The following is a 21,801-nucleotide window of genomic DNA, read 5'->3' as shown; positions in this document are numbered from 1 at the left end:
ACAATAAATAAATCATAGGAACCTTGTATTTGGTGTGACTAAGTTAATTTTTAACTGAAATCTTGGTTATCTTTTCCTAATTTGCACCATAGATGAAGCACATGCAAACTATGCCAGCTTATGGGGTAGGAAATCTGTAGCCTTACATATGTGATACTGTTGAACTTCCATAGAGAAAAGGTGGCAAGGATGGAGACTAAAATTGTTGCCTCATGTGTGAACATGTAATTGTGTTTGGCAACGTTAAAAACATACTCTCTACTTCTGGATGGCTTAGGATTACTGATGCCGAAGGACTTGATGTATCTGCAGTACGAGGAGTTTGTTGCTAAAACCATGAGCCTGGTGTTACATAGATTTTTGATTTTGAAACAAGTGCAGAAGTCTTACAGTCTTTTATGAGGCCTTATTGCCATGAGCATCTTTAGTAGACAACTGGTTCATGCAGAGTTTGACACTACACTAAGTAGGGACACTTTGGTCTGATTGTAAAGAACCATTCCAGAAAATACAAAGAATTGCTTCAATTGGTTAAGAAGCCTGGGTGGCTGGGAACAAGATAACCCATATGCCTTTATCATCATTTGCAGCTAATGTAACTAAGAGCGAAGGGGGGCGCACTGGGTTGGACCAGGTCCTCCTATCCAGGGCATCTGAGGTTCAAGTCCAACTGGGGGTGCCTTGTGGCAGACTGGCTTCCTGTCTTGAGTGTGTCCCCTCCCCCTCCTGCCTTTTGCCCTGTTGCCGGGATGGGCTCTGGCTCCCTGCGACCCTGTATGGGAGAAGTGGTTCAGATGGTGTGTGGTAACTAAGAATGGCAAAAGAATATCAGAACGTAGAATTAAGGTGTTGTTACTAACAGCTCACACACTCCTGCTTGTTGGCCTCATTGCTCTAGAGTTCCAACAGTGGCATCTGTTCCTGCTGACGGTGTTGAATGTCTGCCTGGAGGATGTTTACTTGAAGCCTACAAGAAAACTTGGTACTAATAGGGTTTATATGTTGATAAAGACCCACCTTATGATACTAAGTCTCAAAGAATTTCAGCAAATATTAAACAGATCATAGAGGGGAAGAATGGCTCACTTTCTTGATTTATGCTTGCTTTCAGAGATATTGCACATCTCTGGAATACCTGACCAACAGGCTAAGTAGACAGCCTTGGATTTTAAGGATGAAGACCTGGATTACATTGGCAAGTTTAAACATTAAATAAATCTGATGTATGATATACCTATGGCACTGAGAAGTTACTCAGAAACTGTCAATAACTATAGAGAAGTCAGAGACAACATGTCTAAATTTCTGAAGATGGGTTGTATTGAAGAAAGTACCCTTGAAAATGTTTCACCTTTGGTTTTAGTCTGCAAAACTAATAGGCGGCTGAGGTTATGCATGGTTTATAAGAGGCTTAATACAAAGATTAGATGTGATGCTTTTCCATTACCCAGAACTGACAAAAGCGTTGGGGCATTGCCTGCGGTAAAGTTCTTTTCAAGTATATACATTTGCAACTGGGTGTCACTAGGTTGCCATAGATGAAAATGACAGGCATAGAATAGCCTTTGCAACCCCTTTTGATTTATCTGAATATTTATGAATTCCATTTGGGGTTTGTAATGGGCCAGAAAGGTTCCAACGTCTTATGCATGCCACTGTGAATGATCTACTTTCAGGCATCTTGCAGATTTACTTTGAAGACATGCTGGTCTCCTCTCTTCACATTCAAAGATCATCTGGAGAGGCCAGAGATTGTCCTGAAAAAAAGTCTAAATGAGACAGGGCTGAAAGATAAGTTAGCAAAATGTTAATTCCTTAAGTAAGGGGTCTAGTTTGTTATACATCAGATTTGAACAATAAGACTGGGTCAGATTAAGATGAAGTTGTTGTTATCAAGCTGTAGACTATCTTCATAGCACAGTAAGAGGCCTGGCATCTTTGTGGCTACCATCAAAAGTTTATTGATTTTTTTTTTTTTTTTTTTTGTGGGTAAGCTGCCTGTATTTAACTGTTGTCTGTAACATCTCTACTACAAAATGGATGGTTGTAGGAACTCTACCTTTGGTTTCTTGACATGTTAATGGAGAAACTTACAAGTGCACCATTGCTGGGCTTTGTTTATTTCACTCTCCCCTATACAGTGGTGTCAGATGCAGTCAAGACAGTTTTTTTCCAGAAAGAGAACAGTGTTAACAGAGTTATAGAGGATGACAACAGGAGGTCACGATATTTTGAAAAAGCGACACAAAAAATGAAATATTACAGAAATAGTTCTTGCTCTAAAGTGAGCAGTACGTAAGAAGTTTTCAGTGCACCTGCTGGGATCAAACTTTGTGGTAATGACTGACAACAGTACACATTGCCACCTCGAAACAGCCAGAGGCTGTCAAGCAGAGGCGGATGGCCCTCTCAGTAGTTTTTCAGCTTATACTGACCTGGGTAAAGTAATGCAGCAGCTGATGCATTACCATCAATTATTATACCTTAAGAGTCAAAAATGTTCTTAACAGCTTGAGCTATTATTTCAGTGTGGGTGAGAAATCAGATGAACATGATTTGCCCAGATAATTGGTGGTAGAAAAAGACTGATGTATTTATGAATGATCCAGTCAAAGCTTTCTTGTTTTATCTATATCAACACGCAGTGTAATGTTTTGAGCCTTGCTCAAAATCGTCCTTAAAGACACAGGTGTCGTTTCCATTTGCAAAATGATCAGACTGTTTACTCTAGCAGGGCAAGGACTTTTACATTTGCGACTGACTTTTCAGAATCTGATTGCTGACAAGTCGCAGAGTCCAGTCAACGAACGTCAGCAAATGAATATACAAAACAATGTGCTTTCTTGTTCTTGTATTCATTGAAACCAGCAGACCGTGTCTATGCACTTTTGAAGCATGAGGTCAGGGTCTGGTGATTTTGTGACAACTTAGTTTGCATGGTGTGGCCGTTAATACGTCTCTGGACCTGTCTTGTTTTGTCTTTCTCCTCAGCAGTACTGACTGGTTTCTGTGGTTGCTGTGGTGCAGAACCTCCAAGTCCGTATAACTTCATGTTAACCCATGTACTATATAGGGTTTTATTTTCTACGTCACATTTTTTTTATTTGTAATAGCAGTTTTTTACATCCATCCTTTTAAATGTTTATACAATTACTGTCTGTCATTTGGCTTGTATTTCATAGCTAGAGTTAGGTTATGCTTGTCAGCTTGCTAAGCACATTCTTGGCCATGTTGAAGTGCCATGATTTCCATGTTATGAATTAAAAACTGGTTGGCATATGTAGATCTGGCACCTCACACCTGCTGGACTGTGCAATTGGATATAAGATCAAATCTGGCTTAGTCGGTGTAGAATTTGCATGTTATTCTTGTGCTCATGTGGGTTTCCTTTGGTTTCATCCCATAGTGTACAGACTGGAATTGGATACTCAAACCTGCCTGTAGTGTGCCTGTCTGTAAGTGAATACATGTGAGTGATTGGCCTGTGATGGACTGCATCCTGCCTACGGTGTACCCTCCCTCGCACCCTTTGCTTCCAGAATGATCTCCAGACCACCTGAACAGAAAAAGCAATTACTTTTTATGGATGGATGGAAATTAAGAACTGAAAATGACTTATTTTGGTTTAAATTTATATTTTAGTATAATAATTTAAAATTTTAGTTTTACTATCAGTGTTCAGTTATAACCTTGTTCAACAGGAACCAAAAGTCATGCCAGGCTCTAGTTCAATTGTTAATGTAGAATAATAAATTCTGTGAAAGAATTAAGACCTGTATACAATTTTTTTCTTAATGGATGCATAATTTGATTCTTCTTCACTAGAAGTCCTGAGTCATAAATCTGTTTATCTTCAGTCAGCCACCACCTAATAAACTGAGAAATTTGTGAAGCATTTAGTCACACATGTGAACCTGAGAACAATGTTGGATTTAGTGGAAGAATTCAAGGTAGAGTCGTGAAATGTACATGTCTTATAATATAGTGGCAGATGGTTTGGAAAGAAAATAGACAGTAACTTGGCGCTTGAGATTTCCAGGTCCCAGGAGGAAATTTGGGTTTAGTTGACACATTTGTTTGCGATGAAAACAGGGAAGAAGGCACTTCACTCTAATGAACTTTTCACTGTATTGTTTCCAAAAGAACGCACAGCCCAGGCTTGCAGTGGCCCCTAGATCCCATATGTGCACTTAACAGCTAAACAAAGCAGGCCCAGCAGGATTGCATGACTGTGGTGTGTGTTCCGGAAGGCCCATCACATTGCAACGGTGCAAAGATGTCATTGCTTGCCTCCGCGCAACAATGGGATGAAAATTTAATTTACATTAAAGCGGGCATTTTCTGCATTCGTATCCCAGAGTAATTGTAATAAAGCACATGTCCTTGTGCAGAATGCTATACTCCCCGCTGTGCCTCAGAGGGTCATCATTATGCATAGAACTGCAACCACACTGCATTTCAGATACGCCTATAAATTGAGGCCATCCATAAATTTTCACCTTGTGAAATGTGAAATTAAAACAAAAAAGTTATTCTCATCTACGTATATTTTATCCTAAGAAATATGAATAATAAAATGGAAAACCTGAAATAATCAAAATATATTGATTGAACACCTTTACAAATTTGCATCTTACTTTTCTTTTCTTAAATGTTTTTTTCTATGAGATAAATCACATTAAAAGGCATGTTCACTTAACAGAACACATTTCTATTTCACACAAGATATTTCAGTTTATTTCTGTTTTTTTTTTTTATTATTTATTGTTAGATTTAGTTGTTTTTATTTGTTTTCCCTTTTGCTTATCTTATACCAGTTCTAAAGTTCCACTGGCATATGAGTTATCGTTGTCTCTCAAAGGGCTCTGACATTATTGTTCTCAACCACAACTGAAGTCTCACACACACACACACACACACATATCATCTGAAACCGCTTGTCTCATACGGGCTCGTGGGGGCCGGAGCCTAACCTGGCAACACAGGGCATAAGGCTGGAGGGGGAGGGGACACACCCAGGACGGGATACCCGTCACAGGGCACCCCAAGCGGGCCTCGAACCCCAGACCCACCAGCGAGCAGGACCCAGCCAAGCCCGCTGCGGCACCACGCCCCCATACAACTGAAGTCTCTAAGGTTTATCATTTATGTACCTGGTTGCTTTCCTGTTCCTTCTTTTTTAGCTTTCATCTATCAGTGCTTACATTTTCACTAATGCTTTCATTTAGGAACATGCTGATCCACAGCTAGTCCTAGGAAGCCCAAGGTACAAAGCTGAGTACACACTGGACAGGAAGCTAGTCCATCACAGCACACTTACTTGCATACATCCCTATTGAAATGGAAACCCAAGTACTTAGAGAAATTCTAGGAAAATACAGGGAGTACATTGGAAATCTGCACAGAAAGAGCAGCAGCCCTGTTTGAAATCTGCGCAGGCCAGGAGCCGCAACAATACGAACCCCTGTGCTTACCATTATTCATTTAAATCCCGAAAAGTCCATATATTATTTATTTTCTTTGTTCTTGATTTCCTTAATATACATAATGTATGACATATCAGTTCAGAATTTTTGCATTTTATTGGATGAAAAAAGAATGCTTTGAGGGGATTTATTTATAAGCAGGTGCTTGCAAACAGTGTTAATTATGAGGTGTAGATGCCAAAAATATGAATTAATGAATGCCTTCACAATTAGTATGCTGAAGGGTTTTTAATATAGAATGAAGTTACATTTTGTTCTTTCAATTTATACTTTGGGTAAATCTGTATATACTCTGGAGAAGTGTATAAGTAATGGACTTTCAGCAATGAATTCAGCCCTTCCTTGAATAATTTTAAAAATATACAACAATTTTTTTTCCTATGCTGTACTGTAATAAATTAGTAAATTAAAACTTTTAGCAGCCTAACTAATCTGGAAGATAGAAATGATTTATATGGAAAAACAGGCATTTTTAACTTCTCCTGCTTTTAGAGTGCTTTTACAAATTAAGAGAATCAAAATGCTTTTTCATTGATTTTTCCATCTAACAGATGAAATGTCTTTCTCTCTGAGTTCCACAAGAAGTGAAATCTGTTTTGCAAGGCAGTGGCTTGTAAAAATTTATCTGAAGGGAGTGATTTGGTTTTCACTTGGCTGTTAGTGACAGGTGCTGTAATGCCTTTGGTGGCCGATGAGTCCAACTCACAGGTCTGGCTCATCGCACAGTCCATGAGTCCCACTCTATATGTCAAAATGCATCAGTTTCTGCAATATCACATTTCTCATAGGGGCAGGAGAGGGGCAGTGGTTTCCACAACAAAGAGTGAGGCACCAGAAAAATGTAAATTTTCCTACTCTGGCATTCAGCAGTAGGACCTCACATCCCTTAGTTATTTCATGTTTAAGGTAAAACTTGAAAATCATCAGTCATTAATCTTATATATGCCACCAGCTGTATGTCAACCTTGGACATCATGCCTCCTGAATATGTGTTACTTGTTCTCCAAGAGGGTTAATTTTCTTAGGCAGGAGGTAGGGTAGTAGTTAAGATGGTTTCAGTCTCTCAGAGTTTCATGTTCATTTTTTAAGCAGATGCTTTTCTCCAAAGCAACTTCCAATGAGCTCTATGCAGTGTTATCAGCCCACACACCTTATTCACCAAGGTGACTTACACTGCTAGAAGCACTACTTACAATGGCTCACTCATTCATACATCAGTGGAACACACTCTCTGTCACTCACACACTATGGGTGAACCTGAACGGCATGTCTTTGAACTGTGGGAGGAAACCGGAGCACCCGGTGGAAACCCATGCAGACACAGGGGGAACATGCAAGCTCCACACAGACTGAGCAGGGATTGAACCCACCTCCTCTTGCAGTACCCAGATGCTGTGAGACAGCAACGCTACTCACTGTGCCACCATGCTGCCCATTACTGATAATAAATATGCCAGCTTTGATAAATTGAAAGGTGTGCCGTAAAACTATTTAGTGTATATTCTCATTTTTAATATAATTCTATTTCAAAAAGCTGAAAAGAATTTATATTGCTCTTCTATCATAATTACTTATACAGAAATATTCAATCTAGCTTACGATGGCACGTACATGTATTTGAGAAATGACAGTGTGTCTCTCCAGTTCTTATATTATTATTGTCCAAATTCTAATTGTTTGCTTTTTATCTGCTGATTTAGAGACATCTCTTAAGTAGCCAGCAGCAGTTCCTTCCATGAATGAGGATTCCCTAGTGTTGCAGCAGGCAGTGCAGAGAAGCCAAACAAATCCAATTCAATAATAAATAAAGGTGAATCCATGTGTAAATTCAGTAGGCCAGAGGCTAAAGAAATAGCACTTAAACTTTGCGTTTGAAACGTTTCTGAAATTATTCCCGTGGCTGACAGTTATTTTCTGCTGTACTTAAGTTTAATCCGCCCAAGGTTTAAGCAATACATTTGAGTGACTTCTGTAATTCCCTTCTGCGAAGGGTGGCACAGAGAGTCTATATTTCACTGCGTAACATTTTTAGTTGCTCCTGTTTATTTATTTATTTGTTTGTTTTTACTAGAGCTGCTATGGTATTTCAGTAATGCTAACCTTAGCAACATTTCTGGTTGAGTTGAGCAATATTATATAGCATGTTGTTGTTGCATTTTGTTACTTCTTGATCACTGGTTTTACTACAAGAACAAGGATTTGAACCCGGGGCCTTTCGTTTACAAGTGAAAGCATTACGTATTGACTCCATTTGCATAAAATAATAGAAGAACTGATACCCTATAAAATGTACAAGTCTAGGAATTCACTCCCAAAGCATTTTACTGCTGATTTGGTGGGATCACTTAAAACATTATTTGTGTACTTCTCATTTGTTAAATGTCATGGTGCAAGGAGTTCATGAAAGACCTGAAATCTTTGAGTGACCAAAAGCGCAAGGTACCCTATTGTTGGCTTTGTTAGAGTAACCTCCTGTTGAAATGGGATATTCAACCTAACAATAAATCTTCCAGATCCTGGTATCCCAGAGAAGTCAGTTTTCAAAAGGTCAGAGTAACCCTCTCTGCTGAGGAACTGGCCCTTTGCTGTCAAACACAGCAAGTCCAATGAGACGAGAATCATCTCAGGGGATCTTTCAAAGGTCAGATTGACTTTTGATTCATGGCATCCTTTGCCGCTGTTTAGATGACAGCTGGCCCTATGGCCTTGGTATCATAGTCACATGACTAAAGACAGACTCTAGACAGCAGCTCGTCAAGAATGACCACATGATCATGTAGAAACACAAGCAAGTCAGAGCAACTTTGGCAAGTCATTAATATTAATGAGAACAGAGTCTTCAAATGATTCCAAATGTCAAACTAACCAGTACGGCAGAGTGCATCTTGTGGTGCTCTTTCTCTCTCATTCGCTTTCCCTCCCTGCCACAAGGTTTGGACATAGCTAAGTGTCAGCCTGGAGCTCAGGGACAAAGGAACGAGTTCACCACAGCTGCATATATGAAAAAAGATAATATTTATGTGTTATATATTCACAGATAAGATGCTCTCGCACACAGATTTTTTTTCAGAAATTTCTAGAACTTTCTTGGGTTATTCCAATTCAGTGCAGCCTGACCATAATTGTTTGACTAAAACGGAACTATAAATAAAAGTCTAAAATGTGACAGTGTTGGCATATGGTTTGAAATAACTTTTTTTTCAAAGAAAATCAGCAAGCTTTTTCATGTTACCTTTTGATATGTCCTTTTTAACCTAGGACTATAATTACTTGCTTCATCTTAGTTTCAAGGCCATACATTAAACTCTTTCAGATGTAATTTAGTTTGAGTGAGCAAGAAAACATATATCCAGCTTTCTTTAACTTGCAATTTTCTGTAATGTTAATGTTTTCTTTGGATAGACGGAACACATGACATCGACACCTTGCATTTAAATACCTTTTTATTTCACTATTTATTTGCATTGCTTTTAATCGTAACCGTAACTGTAATAAGATGCATTCAATATGGGTTATAACATTTTTAGTTTACAAAAGCTATTGTATTTTGATTGTGGTAAAACCAAATGACTTGCTGACAAAAAAGAATCAAACACACGCTGAATAAATCACGTCAATATTACAGCTGTAGATTCTGTATGTTCTTTCTCTGTGATCCTTTGTAATGGTAGATTGTTTAGTAGTTTGTACATCTCATCCTACTTAGGCATTCCAGCTATTGCATAGCTGGCAGTCCAGAAAACCTGCAAAAAAAGCCAACTGGAGAAAAGAAAAAATGCAGCAACTCGTGGATTTGATTTGTTTTATCATATTATTTGGATGTTTCTTTGGCCTGAAAACCCCTCTATTTTCATATATGCATGTCAGGACTGGAGGAGACTTTCCTTGCCGTTGAGTTAACTGTCTGGTCATTAGCAGAAGGAACCTTGCTAGGTGACAGTGCTCCTTTTCATGGAGTCCTTAATCAAAGCAGCCGTTTGTCTGGTCCTCCTTCTTTCTTTTTGCCCTGTTACTCTAATGACCACAGCAGAAGATTAAACTCCATTCGAAATGTCGTTATCGCCATCCATCACTCAGTGCATGTCATCAACCAAATCTGGGTCATTATCCGTCATCTCTCAATGACATTTTCATCTTCTTCCTGACATGCACCTCTCCCTGATCTTCACACGCACAGTTAGCTTGATATATCTAGGTCTTATCTGCAGTAACTTTGCTTCTTCTTAAAAATAAATAAATAAATAAATCTAATCCCTAAGGTGTATCCAACTGGAGCAAATTGCAAATGGAGTTTGCTTATTGACAAGTCTTACTTAGTGTTACACCAAGTAGGAGCATATGAAACTTGTCAGGTTTGAATAAAAATGAGCTCATATGTTTACCTTGGGATGGCGCATGCTATGAGGGAGCTCATGTGGACTTCTTCCTTCAACTCTCTTTGTTATGATACAACGTTATATGACACTAATTATCGTCACTTATCATCCATAATGGCTGCAATCCTCCACAATTTATAAACGGCTGTAACACACTGCCATTACGTACCTAAATGGATCATTTAGAACACATCCACTGACAGTTCACAGAGTGTGAGAAAGACTACCTTTGAAAAAAAGTATATTAACATTAAATTTTATCAGTCTAAAATAGCTGAGGATATCAAAACCTCTGTACAGCTCATAAGGGGGCACGGTGGTGCAGCAGGTTTGGCCGGGTCCTGCTCTCTGGTGGGTCTGGGTTTCGAGTTCTGCTTAGGGTGACTTGTGATGGACTGGCATCCCATCCTGGGTGTGCCCCCCCCCCCCTTCCAGCCTTGCGCCCTGTGTTGCTGGGTTAGGCTCCAGCTTGCTGTGACCCTGCTTGGGAGCAGCGGCTTCAGCTGGTGTGTGTGTGTGTGTGTGTGTGTGTGTGTGTGTGTGTGTGTGTGTGTGCGTGCGTGTGTGTGCGTGTCTGTGTGTTGATCACTCTTTGTCCATTATAGAAGTACATACATAAATACATACCCATCCCAAACATGAAACAATATGTTGAAACACAAAAGAAAATGTCCTGTATGATTGTTCTATCACACTGTGCTTTACCAGATGACTTGGTAATGGTTCCCTAGCTTATAATCTATACAAGAGGAACTCAGCTACAGATCAGGCGGTTGCAGTCCGTGCAGGTTTTCCACCGTTCCTTAATAACTGACAACCAGAGTTTGGCGAGACAAGGCTGAATTAGTTCAATACGGTAATAATTAGTTCAGTCAAGTGCTTAAGTGCTCAAGTAGAGTGAAAGCCTGCTAACATCATGGCCTGCTCACATCAGGGATGAAACCCACTGCTACAGATTCCACATGTTGTCAAAGTACTATGCAGAAATAAAATATAAACCTGGCATCTATTGACCATTACAGTTGAATGAATATTAAGATGGACCGGAATATTTGAAACATATACAGTACATAGTTTTGAAAATGAGTCAACTGGATACAAACACACATTTGGAAGTGATTTTATTCAATGTGCAAGTTATAAATATGTTTAAACATGGCATGAAATGTATGTTTAGTTCCAAATGTTCAGTCACTTCAGGAAATATATATGTAAAGAAAATGTATGTGTGCAGTGAATGGTTGTTAGAACATCATTTATACGCCACAGAAAGGTTGCTGTTTGTTTCAAATCAGTAGTCAATAATATGATCCATTTGTTGGATAATTTAACAATTGCTCACACTCTACCTAATCAAGAATGCATTTGGCATTTCCTTTTGAACGTTAAATAAAATAATTAAGTTGCATGTGATTAATGCTTTGGCACTCTCATAGGAGTGGGCTGAAAATTGTTCTAGAACATTTACAGCTTCCCTTTACCTCCGGTTGCCCTCTTACTTTTGAACCGTGAGGGAATTTTCTTTCCTACTTTTCCAGCTTTAACTTGATTCATAATTAAAGGCTGATGCTTTTATTATTGTGTTGCAGTGTTCAAGTGTGAATTAGATTAAAAGCCTTTGTGTGTGATCTAAGACTCTGTTTTTCCCCTTTCCACAGCCTCCAGGATAGCTAGGACTAAAGTCTGTCTGCGTCCATTTTCAGGTCCTCGCATTACCAATCCCGCCCCTTACCCACCCTGAGTCTATAGTAAACTAACACCCAGAAAGAAAATTATTTTGGTTCTGGCACGCATCTAAAGAGACTTCAACACCAGCAGAGCACGCTTGTTTGCCACAGCTTAGCTGCTTAAACGCTTCCTGTTTTCTTAAAGATCACAGGCCCATGTGCTGAAATCTTTTCCCTCCACCTGTGCAGACATGAGCAGAACCACTGGATAACAGTAATGGTAATGGACCCTTTCCCCCAACCAAGGTGAGGATCTGGAAGAGTATCACAGAGATTCTGCAGAAGCTTTGGCTTCAGCTCCTCTCTGCTTTAATTCCGCTATTGAAAACTCATTTGAATTAGTATCATTTGTAAGGTCGACCAGCTGTGAAGTGCAGCCGATATCATGTCTCAGTTCATCATTTGACACACTAGTTTTTCTCCTTAAAAACTCAGGGATGGTGGAAAATGTTTGAAACCCTTCAAAGTTTCCTTGTTGTTTCTCCATTGTTAGTCCGTGGGCATTTTTATCTTTTGTAATGTGAAAGAAGTCCTCAAAATGTTCTTCCCAACATTTTTTTTTTTTTTTTCTGCCATGGCATGTACATATATTTTCTTCCTGGAAAGTGCCCCCATCCATACATATATCATGAGGTGGCTATTTCCTCTATGAAGGCCTGCCTTTATATAATTTTCCATCGTGCTGTGTGCCAGAACACGTCAGTAGATGTAATAGTGCCATCCAATTTCCCCAACGGCAATCTCTTGTAAGTCCTTTGTGATAACTAGAGAAAGCCGCAGTTATTTTTTATGACGATATAAAAACTCCAGTTGACATCTGCGTAATGTTGCAGACCAAGGTAGCAAACAGAATCAAGTGGCAGCCAGGATGTGCCGTTTTTACTGCTGCCGTCGCTTTATGAAATGACAAATATTCCTGCCTGGCAATGATGTGGAGCAGTTTATCCATGATTGTGTCTCCTGTTTGCTCGGCACTAACTCAGGCCAGGCTGGCGTCCTCAGCCGTTGTGGAGAGCGGTCCCCCGAGGGCCCCGACTCTGCAGCCCCTCACGGCAGATCAATGCAGCTGAGGGAGGGGGGGAGATTTATGGAACCTGTCTCTGCAGGAGGACTCACCCACCCGGCCATCTTGCATTCCAAGCGGGAGTGGACGTGTGCCATGGAATAATCACCGCTCATAATTCAAGGGCTGGGCCCTTCCGCATTTGAACGCCGCCTTGCCCGCTGCGGTCGATATGCTGGTCGACGCAATGCAGCGGGGAGGAGAGAGTGGCTTGCATCCCTCCCACAGCATTTTCTTAGCTCATTTTCCAAAGAATCCTTTTTCACGTACTTATGGGACATGTGCACATTGGAGGAACTGGAGCAGCTAACGCACTAGGTACTTGAATGCACAATTTTCTGTACACAGCTCTACCAATTAAAAGAAAATAAATGCAAGAAGATCTGATACCTTGAAATGGTGATACACTTTCATGCATGAATAGAATGTTGTTGACATTTTTCCAGCTGAAATTAAAGCTAGAACAGAAATTTAGACACATTCTTATGGAGGGTGGGCACCTGATAGCTGAAAAATCAAGTAAATGTACCAGAAGCCCTTACATTTCCCACTTCATAAAATTATTGTTCAACTTCCATGTTAAAGGCAAATTAAATTTGACATGTAAAACACCTTTTGCATACAGTTTAATTTACTTCATCTTGCACGCCCCGGGCAATTATTTGCCTTTTTTCATGGCTGTGTTACTGGATAAAGTTGCAGACCTTGCAAATGACTGTGTGGTACAGTGCACTGGTTAGAGTTAGCAGGACTGAGTCATTTCCATCATCGGATGTGACTGCTTGCAGTCTTAGTGGAGTAATTTCTTGTGTTGAAACTGTCATGTGCTGGTGATCAGGAGGTGACGATGCACTTTAGCACCGCCTCCCACATGGCATCTCAACACTCAGCAAGGAGTGCTCACAGTTTAAAGAACCAAACATCAGGGGAAGCTGTGATGAGCTTGTTGCTGTGGCAACCAGCAGAGCAACTCTGCTAGGCCCTGATATATTGTTCCCTGGGAGGGAGAGAGATAGAAAAAAATGACAGCCATTAGAGAACTGATTCGCAGGGCTCACGTATTATGTTCTCACAGACTTTCACTGGCTATCCGTCACCAAGACTTTGGCTCCAGGATCCCTGCGGCGATGGGTTCATCCTACCTCGAATATTAGCGGAAATGGTGCTGCCGCTGTTCGTTAGAATGAATCTGCTGGGGTTAATGTCTTTGCAGGTTGAAAACACCCCTATGCTCCTTAAAGCTGGCGTGGTGAAAACAAGCATGCTGGATGGAGTGCGAGACCTCCGGCCCAAACAGAAAACTGATTCCCGGCAGATGCGACACGACAGTCGCAGGTCATTTTTCACTGTTATGCAGTGCCTCTCTCGATGAAGAAATGTCTGTGCACGGTAAGCCCAGTTGATTTGTCATTTTTTCAGACTAGCTCTGGAGACAGACCTGTCATCAGGACTAGTCCCTCAGTAGAGAGCTACAAGCTGTCAACATCCACAATCATATTTTATTTGGAGTCATAAATGTATAGATTTCTTATTATGTTTACTTTTTTACTGAGCTGCTGTTATATACAGCAGGTCAGAAAGATTTTCACACATTTCACTTCTCAACTTGCAACAAGTTCAACAATCTAACTTAGACTAATGGGAACCACTTCTGTTAAAGTATCTCTACAGGTGCGAACGGTACCCAGACGTCTTCCTCTACGCAGAACTTAGGCTCGGCCACTGGGATGGCACCCTTACTCACCCTGGCATATTATTACATGGAATTAAAAAGGGAGAGAATCGATTGCCTGTATCCTTGCCCTGCAGGAGTGGGATATATTGGTCCACTGACCTCAGACAAAATGCTGTTTGCCCTAGGCAGGTGGGTAAACAGGTAATATCTCCTCAAATATAAAATTGAAGATTGCCTGATGCAAATGTTATGTTTGTCTCCCAGCGCACTGTCAGACACACATACACAGCACAACCTGAAACATCATTTCGTTTCTCCATTACACAGAGTAAAGACGGACATGCTGGTCAGAGTCAGCTACACGCTTAAAATATTTATAGCAAAGTATATCTAAGTTGGCATGCCCCTAAGTAGCTTGTCTGATATGGAATGCATCTGGGTTCCAGTAGGAATATGTTTGCACACACAAGAACCGGCTCACACAAGTGATCAGAGGAAGCTGCCCCCCATACAAATGTTGCAGCACTGGGGCCCCTGACATTTTCTTGCATTCTTAGTAACAGTTGCCCTTATACTGCTCTTTATCAAGTTTATTTCTTTGTGTACTGCAGCTACAATCCCATAGAGGTGGTATATTTCTGGAAATACTGTACAGGTGTATGTTTGTGTGTATCATTTGTGAATGTATTTCTCTTTGATTGGGGCCCTGCTAACATTTTTTTTTTTCATTTTCCAACCATATACAGTATATGCTTCTATGCTTGTCTTTCCATGGATTGAAATGGATAAAGGTTTACTGCCAGTGAACAAGTGTGTAGGTGCAACATCAAGGAACCAGTGAATGCAAGCCTTGATGGCAAATATATTATATAAGTTGAAAAACACGTCTTCTACAAAATAATCCATACATTGTTCTTAAATTTCTTTGAAGTAGCACAGCATCACTGATGATTAAGTAAGTAGGACTGCGGGACAATTTTGTGAAGTCTAGCACATTATCATAATGCTGTAATTTTTTATTCTTCTCGATTCTTTGTGTAAATGATCCTTTTTTAAGACCACCAGACTTTCCATTTGTGCTTGAGCGTTACCAAATACGTGACCCCTTCTGGGGTCAGTAAATCCTTCCTGAACTTTGCCAGGACAAGCAAGCCTCCTCGGAGGACTGATAATGTCTTGATGTGGTTTTCACGAGCCACACTCTGCCCATAGCAGCCTATCATAACAATATAAAACAAACACTCAATTATTAATTGTCACAACAAATGGCTTGCATTTTAGAGACTCGTTCTTACCCAGTGTCCCTCATCCAAGGGAATCAAAAGCATATTTTGATGTTTCCTGAATGCAGAGGGGTACAGTGTTTCTCAGAGTCTGTATTAGAATGCCTGTATGCTAGTTACCAGAATGTTTTACCTGACCTTGCCTAAGGACTTATTCTGTGAAGTACAGTAGGTTGCCTTCTAATGAAAAAGATGACATGCTGCCCAAACTCGAGGAGGGAGAAGTCTGAAATGTTATTCGCAATTAAAGCATAATCCATGAATAACTCAAGTTTTTATCCACCTTGGATCGTGAATTCAAATCAAGGCCATGATGTTGCATGAGCAGGAGACGTTTCAAGCAGAACATTCTTTTCCTGAAACTCGTAGCCTCCTTTTAAATGTATTCAAAGTCATCAGTGCCCACATCACTAGTCCATAGATGTACTCCATTGTTCACTGTTGTCAATCATGTTGCAAGATGCAAGTGGTGGAGTCACAGCAGAACTAATTCCAATGAAGAAATCAAGGTCAGTGGCTAACTCTTGACAAAGTGGGAATATGGCTGGTTGGAAAGCATGCTTGACTGACAGCTAAGAATGGCATCACTCCAACAATCGTGAACCATGGAAAAGACGCTTCAAAACAATGCATCCAACTTTTCACAAGCTGGATGACATGGTGAATAGCGAGTAGAGCTGCTGTCTCACAGGGCCTGGCTGGTGAGGGAAGACATGGGTTCAATTCCCACTTAGTCTGTGTGGAGTCTCCATGTTCTCCCTGTGTCTGTTTTGCTCCGGTCTCCTCCCACAGTCCAAAGACATGCTGTCCAGGTTCACCCATAGTGTGTGTTTCACAAATGTATGGGTGAGTGACCCATTGTAAGTACTATATTTAACAGTGCAAGTCACCTAAGCAAATAGGGACAGCTGGTAGTGTAGTGGTTAGCGCTAGGGTCTTTAGATCTAACAGTTGCAGGTTCAATGCTCTCTCTGGCTGTAGAACCCTTGAGCAAGGTACTTATCCTAAATTGCTCCAGTAAAATTACTGAGGTGGGTAAATGCCTTAACCTTATAAGTTGCTTTGGAGAAAAGCATCAGCTAAATAAATGAGGTGTGTAGGCTGAAAACAGTACACAGAGTTCATTGAAAGTTGCTTTGGAGAAAAGCATCTGATAAATAAATAAATGTAAAGAAAATATGTACATAGAAAAAGAAACCGTTGCACAAATGTTTACATTTCGATGAGCAAAAACTTTGTAAAGGATTATTATAACCCATCATTTATCTGTAACTTTTGTACAAGGCAACTTACAATTTTAGGTTGGTATACTAAGCTTCTTACCTTTATTTGTCCATTCATACAGCTTTGAAGCTTTTATTTGATCAATTCAGGGAAAGTACTTCAAGGATATTAAAGTGATTCAGTCACAGGTCAGTCGGTTACAAGGTATTGGCTCTAACCACTATGCTATCTTCGGCTAAAGTACAGCTTAAAACGTATTACTGAGGTATGCCTTGGTGTGACACGAAAATATATCGACTTGATATATGTTCAAATGAAAACCTTTAAAAATGCATTTTTTTATGGTTTCCTTCTGTTACATTTCTTTACTCAGAATATATTCATATAGTTAGTGTCATTCATATTGCCTGATGAAAAGTTCTACCCCACTTTTTGCATTCCGCAAGGCATTTTAGCATTTTAGGACTCCATTCAGAGCCAAGGACCCTTCTTTTCTCTCTGTCTTTGAATAAACCATCAGACACAGAGTGAAAAGGGAAAATAAATTAATTACTTGTCCATGCCAAAGATTTTCACTTAAGCCATGAGTCAGAAAGCAACTGCAACAAAAATGGGTGCGTTCACAATAATCCATTAAACCAAGCAGACTGTTCAAAAATTGTGGGAGTGCAGAACGGTTAAAACTCCATGGGGCTCCACAAAAAACTGAAATTCTGTCCCTCTTTAAATAATAGTAAAGGCGCAGATTAGTGTTTTCACAGAGTAGGGACGAGTGCAGCATGCCTTGCTGACATGATGCCTTTATGTACATTAGCAAGGGATTTTTTTTTAAAAAAAGACAAAGAAACTGCACACCTCATCAAGGTTCCTGGCTTCCTGTTTCCGTACAAGAAGGGACGGAACAAAAATAACACCATAAAGCAAATTCATAGTGAGAAATGTCCCTGAAACAACCCCAAGAGGAGAAATAATTGTAAACTCTCAGACCACAAAGGGAATGTAACATGAAATATTAACAACTATTCTTAAGAGTGAGCTTGCCCATGACAATCTATGAGATTTATAATGAAGCAGTAAGGATTAAGAGAGAGGAAACAAAGATTAATGATTGGTGCAGAGAGTTGATGAGCCAAACCAGAAAGACAGAAGTTATTAACCCCATGTGGTGGAGGACTTCATGAAGCACCATTGGTAGAAAGGTCAGGACTACGGTGTTCATTAAATATTTTTGCTGTGATTTATATCATCTTGAGTTCAGTTTTCCCGACAGTAATATTCCAAAGCACATATACATCTTGTCAACTGATTAAAATGACGAGTGGTGGATTTGTTTGTTGCTGCGCGTGGGACTGCATTGAGAGAAAAACATTGACTGTACAAAGAACTTTGCATAATACATTATATCTCTGTTGCTACGGGGCAAATGTTAGAAATATGGAAGATTAACTTGTCAAAGCTGGATAAGGTAATTTGTTTCTATTCATTATGCAATTTAGTGGGCCTTTGATCAGTAGAATGTGCAGGATACGTGCAAGGCTCACGTTGCAATAATGACGAATGCATTTTTACAGTTCCAAGATTTGCCAAGAATTCCTGAAATTGGAGTCCTTTGAAAATCCTGTGACATTTGCTTCATAAAAATGACAAAAGAATAATGATCAATACATATTAGAGACCAGTATCAAGCTAAATTCAACAGACAGCTCTTGCTGAATTATGTTGTGCTCAAAATTACCATAATTATAAGTCAATGAAGCACAATAATATACAGACAATTTGGAATTTGTGACCATTTCCCTCATTTAACCATCTACTTTATCATGTGACCTGACATGAGAAATCCCTGCTGTGTTATCAAAAGCTCATACAAAAGGATGGGATTATGCATGGCATGCCAGCTGAAAGTTACTACACCACTGACACTAATGTGATCTTGATCTCTTTTTGCTGGAAGCTTCTGGGACGTTAATCCGAGTGCGATGGCACAGAGAGGTCTGCAGCTGACAGCTCCTGTGGAACACCTGGAACAATACAGCCTTTCACTGCCAAAAATGGATATCTTTCATCCCAACTGCCATGGATTGTCTTACAACGGAGGGCAAAAATGAGCGAAGATTTCTTTGTTCTGTTGTTGACACTAGCAAAAATGGAAACACACAGCCATAAAATATATAATGACCTACCATGTACTTTCCAGTGTCCCTTCTCCTACATATGACTTTTTTTTTTTACATTTGACATTAAAACAATTTTGCCTTCCCCTTATGATTTCCCATATGTTTAAATGTCTCATTGCATATCTTTCCACTGCTAAGTTGGCCATGTAACCAACAGAATATGTCTATAAAAAGATATCTGTAGAATTGTTGAACAGGCGTGTCCAAATCTGGTTGCTTAAAATTAGAAATGATGACGATGCTTTGAAGGCATCAGAGCTTGTTCTGAGCATAGATGCCATGTACCGAGAAGGAACCAACTTTGTGGAAAGTGGCCGATTGTGATTCAGCTCAAAGCACTAAGGAATAAGTTGAAGCCTGCGGTAAACAAGATCGAAGCTGAGTGCTGCCCCTTTCCAGCCGGAAGAAACACAAGGAACCAAAAAGGGATTTATGACGTGGTTTGTCAAATTCTATTTCATCCATCGACACAGTGGCAAGTGTGTCCGTCTAACTTAAGTAATAAAGCCTTGTGTGCCAAAGACAAACATGGCTGGCAAGTCTTGCAGAAAGATCTGCTTTTGGAGCCCTAGGGTTGCCCTTTATCATTATTCTGACGTGCGTAAAAGCACTGACCTAAATCCTGTCCGGATTCTTACACACTACAGTTCACGGAATGTCAAAAGTGAACGCTTGTTATCACGCTGTGATTTTTTTATCGCGCTACTATTTTTTTATTTTATTCCTTAGAAATGTGCTCTGTACAGTTGTCCTATTTTTAATAGCCCCTTTTCTTTGGCTTCCAGGATGTTTTGTTTGCAGCTTCCATAAAATTCTGAACCCTACAGCCAGTCCACCAAAGGTGCGGTGGCCCGCATTTTTCGAACTGAATCTCAGAATCCTGAACAAATCAGCATCAGTCTCTTTAACACCAGCCTTGAGTACCCTTCCATCCAATGCCCCAGTGAGCAGGCAACGTTGTGTTCCCTCCCTTTTTGCCCCGAGGAGCCGTTCTGCTGCGTGTCATGTCTTACCCTTCAGCGCTCAAGTCAGCATCATGCGACAGTCAGAACAGTCGAGGCTTGTTCCGCCTTCCACAAGTAACTGAGAACTCATCTCCTTGGGGTGTAACGATGTCAGTGAAAAACCTGCCATACTTATTACTGTGTAAGCTTAATTACAATATCCTCCTTCTTCGCAGATTGTTTAGTGCAATAGAATAAAGATTTTGTGTAAGAATAGTCTTACTCTTTTATATATATAAACTGATGTGGGGAGAATTTCTACTTTGGGGTAAATATGGATATATTTATATGAGTATATTTAAAAAATTTGTTAAATTTTTAACTGCTCTATAATTCTCTTATTGTTCAAATTTTCCTATCTTGTCCTCATTTCAGTATTTTTCATTTCATGTTTTGTTATTTTCAGAGGTGGTTTAGCTATGTGAAAGGGGCTGCATTTCAGAAAACCGAATATCTGTTTATGCATCATCGATGTGGTAACTACAAACAGCTAATTATTCTCTCACTCTCAGCCTTCGGAGCAGCAGTGACACCAATCTCTCAGTGGAACTGATTCAGTGCTCCGTTGTCATGTTCCCTGCTCCCCTTTTGAAGATGCTCGGTGTAATGGCGCACATCAGTATGTCTGAAGTAATCTCTGCAGACACAAAGGAGCGAGAAGGAGCAAAAGAATTAAACACTCGCCCTGCGTTCTAGAAACATTGCATGTTTTCAGAGTATCTTGCATCAATTTTGGACATACAGTGTTCCCTTTTTCAGCTGTTTCAAACACACACCTTCTGACTAGTGGCACGCAGCTAATGACTGTACTCCACACAACTCTGCCATCTAGCGGGTAGACAAATCTTATTGCACATAGAATGAGCCCTACACCCTTCCAGTTTGTGGTTTAAAGGGAACCCTGTTTCTAGATTGCTTTGATGGGGGGGGGGGGCAGTGACAGTGGGAATCCATTTACTTGGGTTATGAAAAACTGTAGCTGGGAAGGCAGAGGTAGAGCAAAAATGTGTGGGGGTAATACCCACCTCAAGACCCCTTGAGTGCCTGCCCTGCATGAAGTTGTATAAATAAGCTGTTATATTATGCTTAATATAACATTTATGTGATGTGGTAAAACTGAGCGAAACAAACACTTTGAAACTGTGTGTAAGATTATGCAAGGCAAGCCATGGATCCAGTCATCCAAGTGCTGCTGTTTAAAGTCCTGCATCGTTGATTTTTACCCACAGTGCATAGCGCACTTCCACCAAAGGTCTCGGTCGCCCTGCGCAGACACCTACTCTGATTAATTTGCTGAAGGTAAACTGAGCAACCGTCTGGAGACAAGCGTTCCTCGGGGTCCATACCGGAGGCCCGGAGCCGACTGTAAATAGAATTGATGGATCACTAATGGGTCTGCTCTGCATGCAACAACGCAGGAGTCACTTGCACACACACAGGGGCACACACAAGAAGGCCCTCCTCTCAAGTTTACAGTGAGACGTTTTGTTCAGACCCTGTTTGTTCCATCACAACCTTGCCAGGGACATTTGGGACACAAATGCTTCCCGGATTTCTGTTCTCCATGATCACATTTCAGAGCAATGTTATTCCGGGCTCTCTGGGTTAGGTGAGACTTCTAAATCGAAAAACCATTATCTGAAATATATCTGTAAAGTTACAATCCAGAATATCTCACCTTTTGAACATTGTGTTGCTGCATTTTTACTGCAGTTTGTCCTTTGTGCTGGATATTGAATGTTATTTTCTAAGAGACTAAAAAAGAAAGTGAGCAACACTGATTGAT

Source organism: Scleropages formosus, chromosome 14 (assembly GCF_900964775.1).
Source record: "Scleropages formosus chromosome 14, fSclFor1.1, whole genome shotgun sequence".
Lineage (NCBI taxonomy): Eukaryota > Metazoa > Chordata > Actinopteri > Osteoglossiformes > Osteoglossidae > Scleropages > Scleropages formosus.
Note: the sequence above shows the minus strand (reverse complement) of the source record.